The sequence below is a fragment of the Patagioenas fasciata genome, chromosome 1 (genome assembly GCF_037038585.1).
Source record: "Patagioenas fasciata isolate bPatFas1 chromosome 1, bPatFas1.hap1, whole genome shotgun sequence".
Taxonomy (NCBI): Eukaryota; Metazoa; Chordata; class Aves; order Columbiformes; family Columbidae; genus Patagioenas; species Patagioenas fasciata.
Window position 1 is genome coordinate 2,702,583 of NC_092520.1, and position 17,814 is coordinate 2,720,396.

General features: G+C 55.6%; 1 protein-coding gene across 4 annotated transcripts in view; it reads right to left on the minus strand.

Annotated features, from left to right (window-relative positions):
- The window catches only part of ARHGEF17 (Rho guanine nucleotide exchange factor 17), a 43,072-nt gene that overhangs the window by 17,371 nt on the left and 7,887 nt on the right, over positions 1-17,814 (minus strand). The gene's annotated exons all lie outside the window — the stretch shown is intronic.

Genomic DNA, 17,814 nt, shown 5'->3' on the forward strand with positions numbered 1-17,814 from the left:
GAGCGGCTGCAGGATGCGTGTTGCTGCGTCCGTGGCGGCACGCGGGTCCCCCCCCGGCCCCGGGTGCTACCCAGGCACGGGCAGGCGAGAGCGAGCGGCGCTGGAGGCAGAGCCGTGCCCACACGCACAGACGCGCGCAGATGCAGGCAGGGCCGGATCCTGCTGGGGGGAGATGCTGGTGGAGCCGCTACACGGTGGGGTGCGGATGGCTTATTTATTTTTCTGGGGGGGGGGAAGGGGGAAGCTGTATAGATGATGCTGGGTTGGGATGCTCAGCATCCTTGGGGTGTCTAACCCTGCTCATGGCAGGGGGGTTGGATTAGATGAGCTTTGAAAGTCCCTTCCAACCCAAATATTCTATAATTGTATGATCCCCATCAATGGGAGGGGTGGTTTCCAAGTACCATGTCCCCCTACTTGATGCTACAGATGGGGAAACTGAGGCACCGAGCGAGCCTGCTCCCCGCCCCAGCTCCACATCATCACCTACATCCCTACTTGCCAGGTGATGCACCCTGCCCGGATCTGTTTGGAACGCTCCCCTCCTGCTTCGTTAATTAAATCTAATTAGCCGCTCACCCCGTTTCCACAGTAACGGCGTGCAGCAGGGCTGCGTCCTCCTGTTGCAGCCAGTGTTATTTCCTCTTGGTAAGGAGGATAATGAGCATCTCACCCCAGGGAGGGTGCCAAGGGGGGTTCATAGCACCCATCCTGCCCTCCCCACAGCACCCTCCCTGAGGTGTATGGCAGAGAACAGCCAACTCGGTGCATATAATGAGAGGGGAGGTGCAGCAGCCTTAAATACACACTCTCACTGGGGTGAGGGAGGATGGACTCGGCAGCACCCGGGATGGGCATGATGAGCGCCTGCACTGCACCCGGTACAGCTAATTGCATTAGGGCTAATGAGGATGTTTGCAATCAGCAGCTCCTGTGACTCGTTCTGCAGCACCATGGTCAACCCAGAACCCATTTCTGTTGCAATCCCAGACCCATCTGTGTTGCAATCCCAGACCCACCTGTGTTGCAATCCCAGATCTGTTTGGGTTGCAGTCCTGATTCCATTTGGGTTGCAATCCTGAGCTCTTCCAGGATCCAATCCCAGACCCATTTCTGTTGTAATCCCAGACCTACATGTGCTGCAACCTTGGGTGTCAATCTCTGGCCCAGCAGGGTTGCAATCCTGGGCCCATCTGCATTGCAATCCCAGAGCCAACTGCGTTGCAAACATGGGTCTATTTGGATTCCAATCCTGGACCCATCTAGGTTGCAATCCCAGACCCATTTCTTTTGCAATCCCAGATCCACTTGGTTTGCAATCCTGGGTCCATCTGGGTTGCAATCTTGGGCTCATTTGGGTTGCAATCCCCAATCCATGTGGGTTGCAATCCCAAACCCATTCCTATTGCAATCCCAAACCCATCAGGGCTGCAACCCCGTGTCTGTCTGCATTGCAATCCCAAAACCAACGGGGTTGCAATCCCAAACCCACCTGGTTGCAACCCTGGACTCACCCGGGTTGCAGTTCTGGAGCCATCTGGGCTGTAACCCCAGAGTTATCCGACCTGCAATCCCAAACCCACTTGGTTTGCAAACCTGGATCCACCTGAGCTGTGCTCCCAGAACCATTCCTATTGCAATCCCAAACGCATCACAGCTGCAACTCCATGTCTGTCTGCATTGCAATCCCAAACCCATCTGGTTGCAATGCTGGACCTGGATTGTGATTCTGGACCCATTTGGGTTGCAATCCCAGAGCCACTTGGTTTGCAGTCCTGGGTCCATCTGTGTTTCAGTCCTTGGCTCATTTGGGCTCCAATCCCCGATTCGTCTGCCTTGCAATTCCAAACTCATTCTTGTTGCAATCCCTGACCCATCTGGCTTGCAATCTCAGACCCACTTGGTTCGCAATCCCGGGCACAGCGGGGTTGCAATTCCCAATCCATCTGGGTTGCAATCCCAAACCCATTCCTGTTGCAATCCCGGACCCATTCCTGTTGCAATCCCTGATCCATCTGGGTTGCAGTCCCAGACCCCCTTGTTTTGCAATCCTGAGTCCACCTGGGTTACAATCCCTGATCCATCTGCATTGCAATCCCAAACCCATCTGGTTGCAACCCTGGACCTACCCAGGTTGCAATTCTGGACACATCTGGGCTGCAATCCCAGAGAAATCTGGACTGCAATCCCAGTCTCACCTGGTTTGCAATCCTGGGTCCACCTGAGTTGCAGTCCCAGGCTCATTTGGCTTGCCATCCCTGATCCATCCATGTTGCAATCCCAAACCTATTCCTGTTACGATCCCAAACCCATCAGGGCTGCAACCCCGTGTCCATCACCATTGCAATCCCCGATACATCTAGACTGCAATACCAGACCCACTTGGTTTGCAATCCCGGGCTCATTTGGGTTGCAATTCCCAATGGATTTGGGCTGCAATCCCAAACCTATTCCTGTTGCAATCCCAAACCCATTCCTGTTGCAATCTCAGAGCCACCAGAACTGCAACCCTGGGTTTGTCTGCATTGCAACTCCTGATTGATCTGGGTTGCAATCTCGGACCCACTTGATTTGCAGCCCTGGATCCATCTGGGTTGCAATCCCTCATCCATCCATGTCGCAATCCCAAACCCCTCCCTGTTGCAATCCCAAACCCACCAGGGCTGCAACCCCGTGTCCGTCACCATTGCAATCCCCGATCTATCTGGACTGCAATATCAGACCCACTTGTTTCGCAATTCAGGCTCATTTGAGTTGCAATTCCCAATGGATTTGGGCTGCAATCCCAAACCCATTCCTGTTGCAATCCGAGGCCTGCTCCTATTTCAATCCCAAACCCATTCCTCTTGCAATCCCAGCCCCATTAGTATTGCAATCCCAGCCCCATTCCTATTGCAATCCCAAACTCATTCCTATTGCAATCCCAGCCCCATTCCTATTGCAATTCCAAACCCATTCCTATTGCAATCCCAGCCCCATTCCTATTGCAATCCCAAATCCATTTCTATTGCAATTCCAAGTCCATTCCTATTGCAATCCCAGCCCCATGCCTGTTGCAATCCTAGACACATTCCTATTGCAATCCCAGCCCCATTCCTATTGCAATCCCAAACCCATTCCTATTGCAATCCCAGCCCCATTCCTAGTGCAATCCCAAACCCATTCCTATTGCAATCCCAGCCTCATTCCTATTGCAATTCCAAGTCCATTCCTATTGCAATCCCAGCCCCATTCCTATCGCAATCCCAAACCCATTCCTATTGCAATCCCAGCTCCATTCCTATTGCAATCCCAGCCCCATTCCTATTGCAATCCCAGCCCCATTCCTAGTGCAATCCCAAACCCATTCCTCTTGCAATCCCAGCCCTATTCCTATTGCAATCCCAAACTCATTCCTCTTGCAATCCCAGCCCCATTAGTATTGCAATCCCAGCCTCATTCCTATTGCAATCCCAAATCCATTCCTGTTGCAGTCCTAGACCCACTCCTATTGCAATCCCAGCCCCATTCCTATTGCAGTCCCAGGCCCATTCCTATTGCAATCCCAAACCCACTCCTATTGCAATCCCAGCTCCATTCCTATTGCAATCCCAGTTCCATTCCTATTGGAATCCGAGCCCCATTCCTATTGCAATCCCAAACCCATTCCTGTTGCAATCCCAGCCCCATTCCTAGTGCAATCCCAAACCCATTCCTACTGCAATCCCAAACTCATTCCTCTTGCAATCTCAGCCTCATTCCTATTACAATCCCAAATCCATTCCTGTTGCAATCCTAGACCCACTCCTACTGCAATACCAAACGCATTCCTATTGCAGTCCCAGCCCCATTCCTATTGCAATCCCAAACCCATTCCTGTTGCAATCCCAAACCCCATTCCTATTGCAATCCCAAACCCATTCCTCTTCCAATCCCAACTCTATTCCTATTGCAATCCCAAACTCATTCCTCTTGGAATCCCAGCCTCATTCCTATTGCAATCCCAAATCCATTCCTGTTGCAATCCTAGCCCCATTCCTATTGCAATACCAAACCCATTCCTATTGCAGTCCCAGCCCCATTCCTATTGCAATCCCAAACCCATTCCTCTTGCAATCCCAAACCCACTCCTATTGCAATCCCAGCTCCATTCCTATTGCAATCTGAGCTCCTTTCCTATTGCAATCCCAGCCGCATTCCTATTGCAATTCCAAACCCATTCCTATTGCAACCCCAGCCCCATTCCTATCACAATCCCCGACCCACTCCTATTGCAATCCCAGCCCCATTCCTAGTGCAATCCCAAACCCATTCCTACTGCAATCCCAAACTCATTCCTCTTGCAATCCCAGCCTCATTCCTATTACAATCCCAAACCCATTCCTGTTGCAATCCTAGACCCACTCCTATTGCAATACCAAACCCATTCCTATTGCAGTCCCAGGCCCATTCCTATTGCAATCCCAAACCCACTCCTATTGCAATCCCAGCTCCATTCCTGTTGCAATCCTAGCCCCATTCTCATTGCAATCCCAGACCCACCAGCACCGCAACCCGGGCCCATCCGCATTGCAATTCCCATTCCACCCGGACTGCAAACCCAAACCCCGCTCCTGCTGCAGTCCCTGCCTCACTCAAAGCACAACCCCAGCCCCAGCGGTGACGCTGCCATGACGGTGACCCGGTCGCTCCGCCTGCAGCGACGCCCTCAAACCCTCCCATGGGATCGCTTGTCCTGGCAGGGGGGATCCCTCCATCAAATATCTCCCTCGAGTCGATCCCTTCATTTAATGGAGTGGATTCTCCAGTCTACTATTAAGGTTGAGTTTTCTGAAAAAGCCGCTCTCAAAGCCACCCCAACCTCTTGGGACATCACCAGGGAGGGAGGGTGGATGGGTGGATGGATGGATGGATGGATGGATGGATGGATGAAGGGTTAAACCCATCGCTGCCAAAGGAACCAGGCTGGATCCCACTGGGCATTGAGGGGCCCAACCGAGGTTTATCTCACCCCGTCACCCAGGAAAGAAAGAAAGAAGCCGAAGCGACGCCGACCGGCCCCGCCGGACCCCCCCGGACCCCCCTGCGCGGCCCGCAGCCCACAGGAAATTCCTGGGAGTGTTTGGCCACTCCGACAGCGCTGCCTATTTTTAGGACCGTCTAAAATATGAGCCCGGTTATTTTTAGCAGCGCGGCTCTTTGTAAACACCTTTAGGTTTCCTTTCGGAGCAGCTTTTTTTATTTTGCAATCTGGGTGTTTCCTCCTCACCCACCCCCTCCCCAAAAAACCCCAAAACCCTCCCGGGAAAAGCCCCCTGATCCCTCGGGATGGAGCCAAGCGGCTCATCCCCCATCCCAAAGGGTTACACCAGCACCGCGAAGATGCTCCATCCAGCACTGGGGACTCAGTAACACCCCAAACTTTAGATGGCGGGGGATCAGAGAGGGGGTTTTCCCCAATTTTCCCCTCTGGCATCGGAAATACAACCTTCCCAACCCCTCCTGGCCTCCCAAGAAGTACGGGAGCTCTCCTAGCTTGTTTTACTCTCTTTTTAAAGTGCAAATCCATCATTCTGCTTTTCCCCACCCAGGCGCAGCGATACGGGAGGAGCTTGGGCATATTAAAACGTCTTAAAATATTAAAACAACGACCCAGCAAATCACATCCTGCCTCCACCCCCTGCAAACCAAGAGGCATCGGTGGAAAAAAGCCCTAAAAACTTCATTAAAACTCGATTTTTTAAAGAGAAACAGGGTTTGAAGGGGGAAGGGAGAGCAGGCATATATATCCACAAGGAATCCCCCTCGTTGTAGAAGCCTCTGGTCCTTGAGCCCAAAATGAGACCAAGTGCATGTGGGCGCATGTAATGATGCTGCTCGCAGCCATTCCAAGGAATGAACCCGCATCTCAAATCCCACTGATGATGGGAACGGTGTCACCGAAGCCGGGGACGTGCGGGCGGGTGTCACACGCGCTGCCACCACCCAGCTGGGATGCTAAAACCACATCCCGTGGGAGGGGGGATCTCCGTATCCCCAGAGATGCCGTTTAACCCCAAAATTCCCTTCGCGGACCCGTAACACGCAGCGTTTCTCCAAGGTCGGCGGTGTAAGGAGCTGTGCCAGGGCTCAGCCCTATTGCAGGGATTTGGACCCCAAAAATATAGATTCGGGAAAAATCCGGAGCGTTTCGGACCATTTTGGGAGTGGGATTTGCCACTCGGGGTTTTCCCAACCCATCCTTCCCGTAGCTGCCAAAGGAGGAGCCCGTCCTGCTTCAAGCAAATTATTCCCACCCCTTCAAAATGTGCCAAAATGTGAAGAATAAATAAATACAAGTTGTTTTTCCCTCGTTACGGCTTGTCCCCACTGCGGGAGGGATTCTCTAGGGTCTCGTAGTAGGGTTTTGCTAAATCTTGGCACCTCCTTGAGATCCCCATTTCCAATTTGGGACAAATAGGGATTTCTGCACCTTTTCTTTCCCTGGGTGCTTCTTCCCAGGGGCAGATCCCACTAGAGGGAGCTGGGACATAGTGGGAGCCTATGGGGAGAGTCCCCTGTCCTGGGGAACCCACAGCGCATCGTGAACACCCAAGTTTAACAATTTTAAAGCACTTGGCTTTATTTTTACCAAAATCCTGGAAAAAAAACCCCAAAGGCTCAGAAACAAACCCAGGTCATCTTCAATCCAGCCCAATGTGATGAGCAAACGGCATCACCCTGACACATAAAACTTACTCGCGCAGCCAAAAAAGCCCCTGGCTGGCACCATCACCTAAAATAGGATGATGCTATTACTTCCAATTCCATATTTCCTCTATCGCTTGGTTTCTGGCAGGAAAAGCACTTGGAAAAATCACATTATCTCCTCCGGGGGTGTTTTTAAGCAGGAGGGTTGACTGGGTTCTGTAGGGCTCTCCAACCTTCGCCTCGGGATAAATGGGGCTCAGCCATGTGTCCCGCACAGCTGTGTCACATGGGGAGAGAGACAGAAGCCACCAGGCAGGGGACAACCTCAGTTTGCTGGGTACCAGCCCCTGGCATCCCTGGGTACCAGTCACCTCCATCCCTGGGTACCTGCCATCTCCGTATAACAGAATCACAGAATCATTTTGGTTGGAAAAGCCCCTCAAGATCATCAAATCCAACCATTAATCCACCCCGGCACTGCCCCATGTCCCTGAGAACCTCATGTCCGTCCGTCCAACCCTCCAGGGATGGTGACTCCAGCACTGCCCTGGGCAGCCTGTTCCAATGCCCCACAGCCCTTTGGGGAAGAAATTGTTCCCCACATCCAACCTCAACCTCCCCTGGCGCAACTTGAGGCCGTTTCCTCTGCTCCTGGCGCTTGTTCCTGGGGAGCAGAGCCCGACCCCCCTGGCTCCAAGCTCCTTTCAGGCAGTTCAGAGATCAGAAGGTCTCCCCTCAGCTCCTGTTCTCCAGCTGAACCCCCCAGCTCCCTCAGCCACTCCCATCACACTTGTGCTCCATCCCTGGGTACCAGTCACCTCCATCCTCAGCACCAGTTTCCTCATCCCTCAGTCCCAGTCCCCCCATCCCTGAGTACCAGCCGCCTGCATCCTTGACACCATCAGGCCCCACATCTTGGAGAAACCCCCATCCTCCCCATCCCAGGGGTCACCAGGACCTGTGTCGCAGCAGCTGGGCCGTGCCCGAGCTGGGCTGACGCCGCGCAGCATCACGTCCGGGGCCGCATCCCCTCCCTGCCCAGCCGCTCGCTCTTCTCCCACGGGTAAGAAAAACCCGAGCTGCTTTCCGTAGCGTAACATTCTTGAAAGGAAATAGGAGCATAAATCAGTGGCTCTGATTCAGCTCCGCTTTGGTTACTAATAATACTCCCGGTGTTTATTCGCAGCCCTGGGGTTGGAGATGTTTGCTTTTCCCTCGGTCGTGGTTTTTCCCAGGCTCCCAGCTCACAGAGGAGCTTTGGTTTGTTCAGGGATGCTCCCATGGAGAAACCCGGTGGCACAACCGCCTCCAGGACGGGGAGGAAGAGGAGGAGGAGGGCAGCTTCAACCCCAAATGGATGTGCTGAGAATTTACTTGTTTTCCCTTCTTTGACTTCTCGGCTGCGGTGATTCATCCCGAGAGGACACGGCCCGGTTGTAATTTTGCTTTTTAAGTGTGAGAAAAAGCCAGGAATAAAACAATAATAAAGGAATCGGAGCAGCTTTTGGGTGGAAGGATGCTGGACACCCCGGCGAGTGGCAGCCCCGGGAGCCGTGCCAGTGGGACGGGGAGCGGGGAGACGGCAGGAGCCTCATTTCCCAAAGCAACAAAAATTCATCCTCTAAATGTGATCTTCCCATGGGATTCGCACTCCAAATCAGGATTTGCATCACCATGGGTGCCTCCCCTCCCTGATTTCCATCCCCCCCCGCTGCCACCCTTTTGCAGAGTCCTTGCAAAACTCATGTCGCCGCGGTCCAGGACCACACGGGGGGAGCTTTGCCGGCCCCCCCTGTTTCCATCCAGCCCTTGCCGAGCCCCTAAAGCAGCTTTCACCAAATATGGAAGGGTTTTTTTTGCCTCCCGGTTTTCGGCACGCCGGCCGCGGCCCAAGAGCGCAGCTTTCCAGATGCTGAGGTCAGCCCCGCTCTTCTCCACCCGCCCCATCCTTCTCCACTGTCTCCCAGCCCCGCACCCACTGGGCGAGGGATAATGTGCCCCCCCCACAACTCACCAGCAACCCTGGATCCCACATCAGCTGCTGGCACAAGCCACAGCACCCCAAAAATAACAGTCATTGGGGTTTTGGTGGGGGGAGAGGGAAGCCAGGGAGAAGGGTGCCCAATGGTGGCACCCGCTGGCATTGCTACCTACATGTGGGTAGGAGGTGTCCTGGGTGGCTGGTGGCATGGGGTGTGCATCCAGATGAGGGAGGTGCAAATAAAATTGGGGTACCCAGGAGGGCACTGGTCTGGCACTTGGGGCGATGGGCATCAGGAGCTGATGGGCACCAGGAGCTGATGGGCAACAGGAGCTGATGGGCAACAGGAGCTAATGGGCATCAGGAGCTGATGTGCACCAGGAGTTGATGGGCATCAGGAGCTGATGTGCATCAGGAGCTGATGGACACCAGGAGCTGATGGGCATCAGGAGCTGATGGGCATCAGGTCCCGATGGGCACCAGGAGCTGATGGGCACCAGGAGCTGATGGGCATCAGGTCCCGATGGACACCAGGAGGTGATGGACACCAGGAGCTGATGGGCATCAGGAGCTGATGGGCATCAGGAGCTGATGGACACCGGGAAGTGATGGACACCAGAAGGTGATGGGCATCAGGAGCTGATGGATAGCAGGAGCTGATGGGCATCAGGTCCCGATGGACACCAGGAGCTGATGGGCATCAGGAGCTGATGGACACTAGGAGCTGATGGGCATCCAGGAGCCATTGCGCACCCTGGAGCTGGTAGGCACCCAGCAGCCATTGGGCATCAGGAGCTGATGAGCACCAGGAGCTGATGGGCATCCCATGGGCACACAGAAATGCACAAGTATCCAGGAGTTGACAGATACCCAGGAGCTGATGGACACTCAGGAGATGATGGACACTGAGTAGTCACCAGGTACTCAGAAGTCCATGGGCACCACGGAGCTGATGGACACTCATGAGTCTGTGGGCCCCAGGAGCTGACGAACACTCAGGAGCTGATGGGCATCCAGGAGCCCATGAGAACCTAGAAGGTGATGGACACCCAAGAGTCCATGAGCACTCAGAAGCTGATGGACAGCCAGGAGCTGATGGACACCCAGGAGCCCATGAGCACCCAGAAGGTGATGGACACCCAAGAGTCCATGAGCACTCAGGAGCTGATGGACACACAGGAGCTGATGGGCACCCAGGAGTCCACGGGCATCCAGGTGTCCATGAGCACCCAGAAGCTGATGGACACCCCAGAGCTGATGGGCACCCAGGAGTCCATGGACACCCAGGAGCCTCGAGCAGCCCCTGCCCCAGCCCTTCTCATGCCCCGCCACCTGGCTCCATGCCCTTGGCAGCAGCCAGGGTGCCACCACCAGCAGAAGACCCTCTTTGTGCCTACACCAGCCGCCATCCCCAGCATCACCCGTGCCCCACAGACACCCAACCCCACAGCATCCCACACACGGCGGGTCCTCTCACCCAACACGGCTGCAACCGGGGAGGCAGGAAGCTGGTGGGGGGAGGCACCACGGACCTCGCCAGGAACGCTCACATCTCACGTCACATCACAGCAAGGCAAGAGGTGACACCTTCCCTGTCATGTCATTGTCACAGCGGCATCATGGGATGGGGGGGTGCAAAAAAAAAGGGGCGTTTCGGCATCTACTGACCTGTGCCAGGTTCGGACGACCAAGGGACGAGTCCCCTCTCTGCTTACCGAGGCTCTGAGCCATCTACATCCCATCGCAACAGGGTTTGGGGCAATAAAAAAAAAATACCCAAAAATAAGGACCAAAAATGATCCCCTACAGCTAGCAACGGCGTTTCTGCCGAGGGGTCAAGATGAAACCTTTCCAAAGAAATTTAAAAAAGCAAGAAGGAGGATGCCAAATGAGGGCAGGCTGAGGAGTTTGCTGCTACTCCTGCTAAAAAAAGCAGGAAACCATCTCCTGGGCTTGGAGATGCCAATCTTCTCGTGCAAACAACTCCCTGCTTGTTTTTTTTGGAGAGTACCAATGGGCTCGGGAACAGGCGGTCACAAATAGAAATGTTCTCCAGCCCCAGGAACCACGTGGGGATGCTGATGTCCCCATGTTGGGATGGTGGCTCCTTCAGAGAGGAGCTGGTGGTGACCATTGCCCTGTTGGGATGGTGGTTCCATTGGATGGGATCTGGTGGTGGCCATTCCCACGCTGGGATGGTGGCTTTTCCACAGGGGACCTGGTGGTGGCCATTTCCATGTTGGGATGGTGGTTCTTTCGGAGGGGACCTGGTGGTGGGTGTGCTTCTGTTGGGACAGTGGCTCCTCTGCATGAGACCTGGTAGTGGCTGCTCCCCCATTGGGATGGTGGCTTCTCCAGAAGGGACTTGGTGGTAGACATCCCACCACCATGATGGTCACTTCTCTGGATGGGACCTGGTGGCGGCTGTCCCCACATGGGGATGGTTTCTTCTCTGGAGGCAACCTGCTGGTGAGCATTACCATGTTGGAATGGTGGTTCTATTGGAAAAGACCTGGTGGTGGCCATCCCCACATCAGGATGGTGGCTTCTTCAGAGAGGACCTAGTGCTAGCCATCCCACCATCGCAATGGTCACTCCTCTGGAGTGGTGGTGGCTGTCCCCATGTCGGCATAATGATTCTTTGAGGGGGGACCTGGTGGTGGATGGAGATCTCCACATCAGGATGGTGACTCCTGCAGGGGGGACCTGGTGGTGGCCATCCCCTCATTTGGGATGGTGGCTTCTCCAGAGGGGACCTGGCGGCGGTCGCTGCCACATTGGGATGGTGGGTCCTCTGGAGGGGACCTGGTGGTAGATACCACCACAGATGTCTTTTCCCAGCACATCCATGCAGAGATGCCCTAGTGGGGTTTGTTGGTGTCTTGGATGTCACCAGTGGGGTGGAAGGTGGTGGTGGCCATTCCCTAGTTCCCTTAAATGGGACACGCCCAGGGGCTCTGGGACATCACAGGACATGGGGGGGATCACACAATCCAACACATTCCTGCCACCAACCCTTGTGCCCCTCAAATTAAAAGGATACAACTTAAAATAATCTATAAAAGGCACAGGGGACACACAACTTGGAGACAACCCCCATCTGCAAGCAGGAAAGGTGGTCACGGAGCAACTGGTACCAGTGCAGGCAGGGACTGGGCAGACTGGGACCAGTTCCCCAGAAGCCCAGCAGCTCCGACTGGACTTTGCACGATGAGCGGAGTTACTGGAATAGTTTTTCCCCAGATGCTGATTTTCATCCTCCCTCCCATTGGCCGGGTCGCAGTTCCCAAAGACCCAAAAAGCAAACACGCTATTTTTAGAGAAGAGTTCAGTTACTGGAGCCATTCCCTTCGAAATTCCTCACCCATCCTCGCCATGGCAACCCGGAGAAACAGCCCCACCGGGACCAACCATCTGAGCTTTAAAAAGAGCCACGTTGAGGGAGATGGGGGTGGAAGTCGCTGATTTTTCTTCTCTGGACACATCCTGGTCTGGAAACACCACGGTGGAAATTGCAAGGTTATTTACTTCAGGGGGTTCTGCCTGTGGAAGTTGGGTTTGATGCCTTCAGAACATGTTCTGGAAGATGGACCATGCTTGCTCTGAATATCATGTCTGCATGGCTAGTGGGGCCTGTTGTCTCGGATGGGTGGAGGGGGAAAGATGGTGGAGGATGGCTGGATGGAGATGGATGGAGATAGATGGAGATGGGAGGAGATGGATCATAGAATCATCGAATGTCCTGAGTTGGGAGAGACTCACAAGGATCAAGTCCAACTCCTGTCCTTGCACAGGACAACCCCACAGTTCACACCGTGTGTCTGAGAACGTTGTCCAGTCTCCTCTTCAACAATGTCAGGTTGGGGCTGTGACACCTCCCTGAGGAGCCTGTTCCAGTGCCCAGCACCCCCTGGGTGAAGAACCTTTTCCTAATGCCCAACCTGAACCTCCCCTCGCACATCTTCCTGCCATTCCCTCAGGTTCTGTTGTTGGCCGCCAATGATGGAGAAGGATGGAGATGGGTGGAGATAGGTGGACAAGCGTAGAGACGGATGGAGATGGTGAAGATGGGTGGATGGATGGATGGATGGATGGATGGATGGATGGATGGATGGAGATAGATGCATGAAGGTGGATAGAGATGGGTGGATGGAGATGGATGGCTGGGTGGATGGTGATTACTGTACAGATGTAGATGGGTGGATAGAAATGGATGAATGGATGGTGATGGATGGAGATGGATAATTTAATGGAGATGGATGGATGGATGGATGGATGGATGGATGGATGGATGGAAAGAAGGATGGAAGGGAGTTTTCTCCCCCACCTTTCAGGGGAAAGCCCTGTGAGAAGGGGAAGAAACTCCATACGGACCATCTTCACTGCATGTGACAGCACCATCTTCTCCAATGAAAAACCTCTTCTCAGGCTGCACCCAAACTTAGGAGAAACTCTCCCAAAGCTGTGGAAGGTGCTCCATCAGGAGCTGCCTGCGCCGAGCAGGTGATAGATCTCACCAGCAAAGTCACAGCAAGCAGAGACCTTGGCATGTCACCTCTTTGGTCCCTCCCATCACCCAGCAACAAGACCCAGGCAGCTTTGAGCCTCCATCCCAGCTGAGGGCAAGAGGAGGGACCAGCACTGCATGTGCACATCTCAGAGACACTAACCTGCTGCGTCCTGCCCAGGTGGCCAAGAAGCCACCAGCATCCTGGCTGGGACCAGCACTGGGGTGGCCAGCAGGCCCAGGGCAGTGACTGTCCCTGTGCTGGGACCTGGGGAGGCCAAACCGCCAATCCTGGGGTCAGTTTTGGGCCCCTCAGACCAAGAAAGGCCTTGAGGTGCTGGAGCGAGTGGAGAGAAGGGAACGGAGCTGAGGAAGGGGCTGGAGCACAAGTGTGATGGGAGCGGCTGAGGGACCTGGGGGGTTCAGCTGGAGAACAGGAGCTGAGGGGAGACCTTCTGATCTCTGAACTGCCTGAAAGGAGCTTGGAGCCAGGGGGGTCGGGCTCTGCTCCCCAGGAACAAGCGCCAGGAGCAGAGGAAAGGGCCTCAAGTTGCTCCAGGGGAGGTTGAGGTTGGATGTGGGGAACAATTCCTTCCCCAAAGGGCTGTGGGGCATTGGAACAGGCTGCCCAGGGCAGTGCTGGAGTCACCATCCCTGGAGGGTTGGACAGACGGACATGAGGTTCTCAGGGACATGAGGCAGTGCCAGGGGTGGGGGAACAGATGGACTTGGTGAGCTCGAGGGTCTTTTCCAACCAAAATAACTCTGTGATTCTATGATTCCCCCACAAGAGCAGATCAGAGATGCCGACCACCTCCTGCAAGCAGAAGCTTCAGAGGCGGGTGATACTGCAGGGAAAAGCCCAGGCACAAAGCCGTGTGCATGTGTGCAGGCAGGGTGCAGGCAGGGTGCAGGCAGGGTGCCCAGAAATGCAGAGCAGCGCGTGCAATGCACACAACGGGACGGTGCATCCCTGCACCATCCCTGTGCGTCGCTGGGTACGTAGAGCAGCAGCACCCATGTCTCTGTGCACTCCTGCAGCCAGAGCACCGCAGATCTACCCCTGCACCCCAGCACCCTGGATCTCCCTGCGCAGGGCTGCAGGTGCACAGTGGCACTACTGATGTCCCTGTGCACCCCTGCACGTGCAAACTGGCTCAACGGAGCTCTTCATGTATCCTTGCACCCTCATGCTCCCCTGCACCAGCACCAGGGATCTCCCTGTGCACCCCTGCACCAGATACGCACCCTTGCATGTGCACACCAGCACCAGGGACCTCCCTGTGTCCCCTTGCTTGTGCACCCTTGCACCAGCACCCTGGCATCAGGGACCTCCTCATGCACCACTGCATGAGCATTCCTGTACCAGGGACCTCCTCATGCACCCCTGTATGTGCACTGAGCACCAGAGACGGCCCTGTGCACCCCATGCATCCACCTCTGCACCAGGACCCTCCTGCATGTGCACCCCTGCACCAAGGACCTCTCTGTGCACCCCTCCTGCAGGTGAACCCCAGCACCAGGTACCTTCCAATGCACCCTCGCACCCCTGCACCAGGCATGTCTGTGTGCACCCCTGCATGAGAACCCCTGCACCAAGGACCTTCCCCTGCACCCCAGCACTGCAGAGCTCCCTGTGCAGGGATACATGTGCACCTCAGCACCAGGGAATGTCGCTGTACAGGGATGCACATGGAGAGCAGCACCACGGATCTCCCTGTGCAGTCCTGCACGTCCACACCAGCACCAGGGATCTCTTTGTGCACACCTGCTTGTACAAACCTGCTTTTGCACCTCTGCAGCCAGGGACCCCCTACACGTGCAGCCCTGCATGAAGGACCTTTCCAAGCACCCTTGCACATCCACCCCTGCACCACAGACCTCCCCATGCACCCCTGCACGTCCACCCCAGCACCAAGGACCTCCATGAGCAGCCCTGCATGAATACCTCTGCAAACAGGGACATCCTTGTGCACTCCTGCATGTGCACACCTGCACCACAGACTTCATGCATGTGCACCCCTGCACCAAGGACCTCCCCGTGCACCCTTGCACGTCCACCCCAGCACCAAGGACCCGCACGTACGCCCCAACACCAAGGACCTCCTGCCTGCACCAAGGACCTCCCCGTGTAGCCTTGCACATACATCCCTGCAAACAGGGACCTCCTCATGCGTCCCTGCATGTCCACCCCTGCACAAGGAGCCTCCTGCATGGGCAGCCTTGCACCAAGGACCTTTCTGTGCCCGCTTGCACATCCACCCTTGCACCAAGGACCTCCCATGAACACCTGCATGAGTACCCCAGCACTAGGGACCTTCTTGTGCAGCCCTTCTCGTGCATCTCTGCAATCAGGAACCTCCTCGTGCATCCCCACATGTGCACGTCTGCAAACAGGGACCTCCTACACGTGCAGCCCTACACCAAAGACCTTTCTGTGCATGCCTTCACGTCCACCTCTGCACCAGGGACCTCCCTGTGCACACCTGCATGAGCACCTATGCAACCAGGGACCACCTTCATGTGCAGCCCTGCACCCAGGACCTCTCTGTGCACCCTTGAACATGCACCCCTGCACCAAGGACCTCCTTATGCACCCCTACATGTGCACCTCTGCAGCCAAGGACCGCCTGCATGTGCAGCCCTGCACCAGGGACCTCCCCGTGCACCCCGGCATGTGCATCCCAACACCAAGGATCTCCCCATGCACCCTTGCATGTACACCCCAGCACCAAGGACCTCCTCATGCACCCCTGCACATGCACCTCTGCAAACAGGGACCTCTTCCATATGCACTCCTGCATCAGGCACCTCCTCATGCACCCCTGCAACCAGGGACCTTCTGCACATTTACCTCTGCACCGAGGACCTCCTCATGCACTCTTGCATGTGCACCTTTGCAACCAGGGTCCTCCTACACATGCAGCCCTGCACCAAGGACCTCCCTATGCAGCCTTGCATGTCCACCCCTGCACCAGAGACCTCTCCATACACCCCTGCATGTCCAGTCAAACATCAAGGATCTCCCTGTGCACCCTTGCACGTCCATCCCAGCACCAAGGACCAGCATGTACGTTCCAGCACCCAGGACCTCCTGCACGTGCAGTCCTGCACCAAGGACCTTTCTGTGCATGTTCGCACGTCCACCTCTGCACCAGGGACCTCTCTGTGCACCCCTGCATGTACACCCCTGCAACAAGGACCTCCTCAGGCACCCCTTCCTGTGCACCAGGGACCTTCTGCATGTCCACCTCTGTACCACAGAACTCCTGCGCATACGGCTCTGCACCAGGGACCTCCTAATGCACCCTGGCACATGCACCTCTGCAACCAGGGACCTCCTAATGCACCCTGGCACATGCACCTCTGCAACCAGGGACCTCCTCCATGTGCACCTCTGCACCAGGGACCTCCCCATGCACCCCTGCAACCAAGAACCTCCTGCACATTTACCCCTGCACCAAGGACCTCCCTATGCAGCCTTGCACGTCCACCTCTGCACCAGGGACCTCCTCACGCACCCCTACATGTGCATCCCAGCACCAAGGATCTCCCTGCGCACCCCTGCACGCACACCCCAGCACCAGGGACCTCCTCCTGCATCCCTGCACCTCTGCAACCAAGGACCCTTCTGTGCACCCCTGTATGTGCACCCCAGCACCAGGGACCCCCCTGCGCACCCCTGCACACACACCCCAGCACCAGGGACCTCCTCCTGCATCCCTGCACCTCTGCAACCAAGGACCCTTCTGTGCACCCCTGCATGTGCACCCCAGCACCAGGGACCCCCCTGCGCACCCCTGCGTGTGCACCCCAGCACCCGCGCAGGGTCCTGGGTCTCTCCGCAGGCTGGAAGCGGAGCTGCCACCCGGCCCGTTGCAGCGTCCCCCCCATCGCTGCAGCCCTGTCACCCTGCCAAGAGCCCGACCTTTGGGCCAGGTGGCCGCGGGCCAAGGCCGGTCCCAGCCCCCGGTTTAGCCCAGGACTAACCCTCTCACTGCGGGGCCAGATCCTGCCCAATGGACACCAGCACAGGGCACCCATGGGTGCCACCTTGGGGTGTCTGGGCCTCAAGGATGCATATCCCAGCTGCTCCAGCCCCTCCGCTGCTTCATTAATTAGAGGCTTTTAATTAAAGTGGGGGCAGGCATGGGGACAAGGAATAAGGGGGGTGGTTCTGGGTGACACGTCCTCCGTGTCACCCAAGGGTGTTCAAAATGCCAGCAGAAGGGAAAGAAAGAAGCACAAATGGGCAGAGTTAAGCGGATTTTGGAATTGGGTAAAAATGGGGAGATTTGGGGGCATTTTGGCTCTGGGGAAGGGCGATTTTGGAATCGAGGAAGAAAAGGGACAAAAGGGAAGATTTAAGGGGATTTTGGCACTGGGGGCAAAAACTGGAAGATTTAAAGGGATTTTGGAACTGGGGAAGGAAAGAGGTAAAAATGGGCTGAGTTAAGGGGATTTTGGCCCCGGGAAGGGGCACAAATGGGCAGAGTTAAGGGGATTTTTTTACACCAGGGATGAAAAGGGGCAAAAATGCAGCCCACGTGCCTCAGTTTCCCCCAGCGTGGTGTGAAAACCGGGCAAAGCATCACGACAGAAGAGCCAAGATTCACCCATCCTCATCCTCCCCGTGCAACACCTTTAATTATAGACT